Consider the following 6,000-nt stretch of genomic DNA (forward strand, 5'->3'; position numbering starts at 1 on the left):
AGAGAAGGCTGGTGCACGAACCTTACCCACTTCTTGACTATCGCTACTTGAGTTAAGCAAAGTAAGGTTCTGAGGTAATAACTTTGGTCGGAACTCAATCAGATTTTTAAAAATATTTATTTATTTATTTGACAGAGAGAGAAAGATCATAAGTAGGCAGAAAGGCAGGCAGAGGGAGAAGCAGGCTCCCCGCTCAGCAGAGAGCCTGATGAGGGGTTTGATCCCAGGACCTGGGATCATGACCTGAGCCGAAGGCAGAGGCTTAACCCACTGAGCTACTCAGGTGCCCCCTCAATCAGATTCTTAGTTAGAGATTCTTTTCTATTCAGGGAAACAGACAAAGTGATTTATTTGTCCAGTTGCATGTTTGTGTATGTATGTATATTTGTACATATTTGTTCAGATATATACACATAGATTTTTATTCATTTTTTAAGATGTTATTTCTTTATTTTTGGGAGAGAGAGATAGCTAGCACAAGTGGGACAGAGGGCCAGAGGGAGAAGGAGACACCCCACTGAGCAGGGAGCCCAATGCAGGATTTGATCCTGGGACCCCGGGATCATGACCTGATCCGAAGGCAGACATTTGATTGACTGAGCCACCCCAGTGCCAGATTTTTATTCACTTTTTAAAAACGTGCTCATCTGATGATATCTCTTCAGGGGGAAACAAAAAGCAAGAAAAAGTTAAGAGATCATTAGAAGAGGGAAAAACAGGGAGTAAATCATTTAGTACAGAGAGTGATTTTAAATAGTGATAACTGGTGATCTTCTTGGTGGATAGGCCCTTTTTCTTTCCCTTGTTAATTATTTTCTTTTATAGTCCTTGATTTATTGAGATGCCAATCCTGCGTTAAGGTTTAACGCATCTCCCTATTCCTTCAACTGAGTTACAGTGTTGGCTTGGAAATAGGCTCCAGGGAGTTATATCAATGTCTGCCGGCACCATTACTCAAAAGAATAAAAAGGGTTCTTGATATCAAATACATGACTCCTCAGAGTTTCATAAGAAAGGCATCTCCTCTTCCCTGGAGTGTCATCAGGTGTTTGTTTTATTAACTCACAGGTACAAAAATGGTTATTGCTCTGCACCGTGTAAATTTCATCAGAATTTTCAACACAATTGCATAGACACACTGTATTTTTTGAAGAAAAAAAAAAAAAGAGCCTAAGTTGGACCTACATCAGCTGGTTGTGTTTAGGGTAGTAAAACATTCTCAAAAGATATTTTATTTTTAAGGAATTATTACTTTTGAACAGCACAGTTGCTTAAGACAATTATAAAATATGTTTATTGCAAAAAGCTTTTAGTGGGAATAATAGTACATCCATACTTTCTAATTCTTTGTTCTCTACTGTCCACATTTTTTCCCTTCTTTCTCTTCAAACATTAATCATTCCTTTACTAGATTATTCTCTCCCTTTCCCTAATCATTCCCCCCCTCTTTTTTATATGGAAACCTACTAGGTAACTACTGTCTATTCTACATATAATTCAAATTCTTGAATCCATCGCATGAGCCAGACATTGTGATGGGTTTTGGAGATTTGGAGATTAAAAATCCAAACCAAATCATCCTCGAGGAGTTACATACTGGAAAATAGCTCGACATACTCTGTTTTGCACTGCTGTTTACAGTCTTACACTACAAGTAGTTTTCTCTCTGCCATAGTAGCAGTCATTTTTTTCTACTTCGATCTCCTGAAAATGTGTTTTGAACAGAGGCTTCTTCAAGGTAGTATTCTTCAAAGTACTTTCTAAAACCCTCTCATAATATAATTAAAACCCTCTTTCTTTAGGCCATGGTCTTCTCTCCATGGAGTGCAGGAAAAGGGCACATGAATCCCTACCTCCTGGCTTGGAGAAAGATTAGAAAACTAGATACGGCAAAATAAAAGAGGAAAGGAAGCCAAACTTGACATTTACAATTTGATTGTGATAAAAAACTAGACTTCCCTAAATTTCCCTTCTGTCTTTCCTACCAGAGCTTCAGGCAATCTAAAGAAAGCTATTAAAATAGTTTTGCCAGAAGAGTACCACATAACACTGCTGTGAATCCTAATGCCCCATTTCGAATTTATTCATCTGATTAATCCCATTGAAAGATCTGAGAGATACTCTGACAACAGACCAGGGAGTCTAGAGAGAAAGCTAAGTTTATCATCATCAGCAGCAGCAGCACTCACCATTAAGGTGGGTCCAGGTGGTCAGTTCCAAGGGATGTAGCTGGCCGAAGAAGGGTATTGAAGGGTGGATACCAAAGATGTGGAGAGAAATTTGGAGGAACCCCAGAACAAAGATGGGGATGTGACAGGGGCTACAAGGTGGTAGAGAAGCATCCTTGGGCTTTGATTCTAAGTTCAGCCTTCTTGATTTTGATCAAGTTAGTCTTGTTAGAGCTACAAATGATAACACCAAAAGGTATTTATCTTAATCTATGATCAGTTTTTAATATTCAAGCATCAACAAATTGCTCAGAGGTCTCCTGGGCTCCCTGTACAACAGAGAAAAAATCCCTAAAAGAACAGAATAAGGAAGTGATACTGAGAAATGGGAAAGATTTGAAAGAGCCAAGTATCTACCCTCAACCTTGGGTAGATGAATTATAAATTTCCCAACCAGAGGCACTGGATACACAATTTTCTTTTCTTTTCTTTCCTTTTTTTTTTTTTTTAAAAAGAGAGCATGAGCGGGGTAAGGGTGGGGGGCCAGAAGGAGAGGAAGCAAGAATCTCAAGCAGGCTCCACACTTAGAAGGGAGCTGGAAGCAGGGCTGGATCCCGGGACCCGAAGATCACAACCTGAGCAGATATCAAGAGTCCAACACTGAACTGACTGAGCCACCGAGGCACCATTGGATCTAAAATGGTCAAAAGTAAAAACATCATACATAAGTCTACATAGGACTTAATCTGGACTTGGTAAGCATTCTGTTTATTCCCAGCCCACCTAGTAAGGAACCGATGTACAAACCACAGAAATAAAACCCAAATATGTCCTTTCCAATACACAATTTCTACTGTAGGTTTGTTGTGAACACTAAACAATAATGATTATAACCATCATGAAAAGATAGCAATGGTAATAACGACTGCTAGCTTTTATTGTGTTCTAAATATATACCAGCACATTGCTTCTTGGAGATCGATCCATTAGGTGATAGTACGAGCCACATTTCCTTTTTTTTTTTTTTTTTTTTTTAAGATTTTATTTCTTTGACAGGGAGATAGAGACCACAAGTAGGCAGAGCAGCAGGCAGAGGGAGAAGGAGAGGCAGGCTCTCTGCTAAGCAGGGAGCCCAATAATGGGACTCAATCCCAGGACCCTGGGATCATGACCTGAGCCACCCAGGTGCCCAGGAGCCACATTTCTGTTGAGAAAACTTTTAACATTAAAAAACAATGGCTCTGGATATTATAATTCATATGCTATACATTTTTAAATTAAATCATGCATTTCTATGATAAAGTTCTATATTATAGAAATATACATTCTTACTCTTTCCTTTCCTTTTCTTTTTTTTTTTTTTTTTTTTTTTTTTGCTTTTGTTTTTTGGTGTGAAACAAAACTTATGGAAGATGGGAGCAAGAAGAAGCCTATGTCATTACCAAAGACAATTTTTCTTCCCATTTTCTTTGTTCTAAGTTTCTCTTATCTTGAAAAGTGTGCTTCTATTAACTATTCCTGATTGATCATTGATGAATTACAATAAAAATGGAACCTAGCTGGGAAATACATCAGTGTTCTAATTGACAAAAATTTTTCCAACAATTCCATAGCACAGCATGCACACTGAGATAATTCTCCAGTAACAGAGAGAACAACCATTATCAGGGCACCTGGGTGATACAGTCAGTTAAGCATCTGACTCTTGGTTTCACCTCAGGTCGTGATCTCAGGATCACGGGATCAAGCCTCATATCAGGCTCTGGGCTCAGCATGGAGCCGGCTTGAGATTCTCTCTCCCTCTGCCTGTCCCACTTGTGCTCACTCTCTTTCTTTAAAATAAATAAACGAATAAATCTTTAAAAATATCTATTCTCTCCAATTGCTCCCCTGTTGAACAAGGTCTGCCAAAATGTTCAAGGTTGTTGATCAAGGACATAGTGCTAACTGTAGCATTTCATTGGCCCATAGTCTATGTCTTAGAGGCTTATAATAACGGAACAGAAATATTTTGGAATTAAGGTCAATAACCACAATTCCCGTCCTCCATTATCTTTTGTACCTTTTTCAGATTCTTGTAGGCAAAAACTCCAGAGGCTGACCGGGAAGTGCATATTGACATTTAATACCTCATGCAAAATAAGGTACAGAGAGATTTGGATAGGCAAAATAACCACATACTGCAGGATCCCAAATTAATATGATACAATTTAAAATATCCTTGGAGTTTTACATTCTCACAAAGAATTCCAAAATTTTTCTGTAAGTCCTTGTTATTCTTTTTTATTTGCTTCTAATAAAATAGAGAGCTTCAATAAAGGTGTAAACACAGACATTTGATTTATATAGAACTGTAGAAAATTTAATGTACCTTTTAAAATGGTACTTGGGATATAACTACTTGCCATAAAACTTCTTCTCTGAGCTTCATCGTTTGCTTGTTTTATGTTCCAAAATAACATTGGGCTATTAATAATATCTCTTTACCTCCCATTTCAATCTTTCCTACTTCTCAATAGGTAAATGTGTTAGTCATAAGTATTAAAAGTGTGTTCAAAACTTTCCCATGAAAACTTGAGTTGAAACTAGGATTAAAAAGAAATGTATAGAAAATGTAATATTATATAAGGTTTATCATTGTCAAATCCTACTGATGGTGATAATGAAGGGTAAAAATTCTCATTTCTTTTTTCTAGGTAGGAATATACAGCAGGTAAACCCTAATATTAAAAAACCACACTACATTTTGGAAAAGGAGACAAATATGCATATAATATCAAATGACTCCGCTAGTATTGAAAATGAAATGCTTTATTCATCCAAGTGTGGGTGGGCCCACTAATGAGAGACTAAAAGAAATGCAGCCATTTGTGTCTTACAGGAACCTGAACCCACATACTGTTTGGAAGATGCGGAGTTTGAAAACCAAATAAATTTAACACCGTATCTGTTTCTTTGGCTACCTTACCTGGTGTTCAGTTCCTGGGCCAAGATTCTGAGAATGTAGTTTGCTTGTTCTGCATTTATTTACTATTAGACATAGACTATGAATTTTGTAGGATTATCTGAAATTAGTCCAAATCATTTCCCCCATCACCTAGAGCCTTGAATTATATTAAGTATGTCAACATACATTTAAACTGAATGTTAAAATAATTACAATAAACTCAAATTCAATTCAGGTCATTAATCAAAAAGTGAGTGTGTAAAATGCTTCAGTTTGTGTGTCTGAGAATCTCTGATTCTAGTTAAGTATATTTCTATGGTAATTCCTGACTGAGGTCAAAACTTAAACACAAATGAACTTTATAATTGCTCTTGTTTATTTTTAAATAGTTGTGCTTCCCTTTCTCATAACAGAGAAGAATATATTTGATGCCCAAAATATATTAGAGGAGGAAAGCCTCAACAAATGGATTTACAATATAAAGGAAAGACAAGCAAATAAATGAATGCAAGCATCCAATGCATTTTTCATAATAGGAACATGTAAAGATATATAAAATACTACTATATGAAAAATAAGTTCTTAAAAAATGTCTTGTATGTACATTTCTATTTTTAATCATAGATCACTCTATAATTTATGTAGTAGTTCTGTTATGAAATCTCTTTTATGTCTCCGATAAAACTCAGGAGGGAAATGTTAGAGGGAGGACTACGCACACATACACACACACATACACACACTGAAACGGCAGAATGTGGAGTTTCATTTATTTCAGAACCTGATGAGATAGAATTTAAGGACATTTAAGGTTACTTTCTTGCCAGTAATCATTGTATCTTCTGGTGCATTTTTTTTTCTTTGTTGATTGTAGAAAATTATAAT

Source organism: Mustela lutreola, chromosome 4 (assembly GCF_030435805.1).
Source record: "Mustela lutreola isolate mMusLut2 chromosome 4, mMusLut2.pri, whole genome shotgun sequence".
Classification (NCBI taxonomy): domain Eukaryota; kingdom Metazoa; phylum Chordata; class Mammalia; order Carnivora; family Mustelidae; genus Mustela; species Mustela lutreola.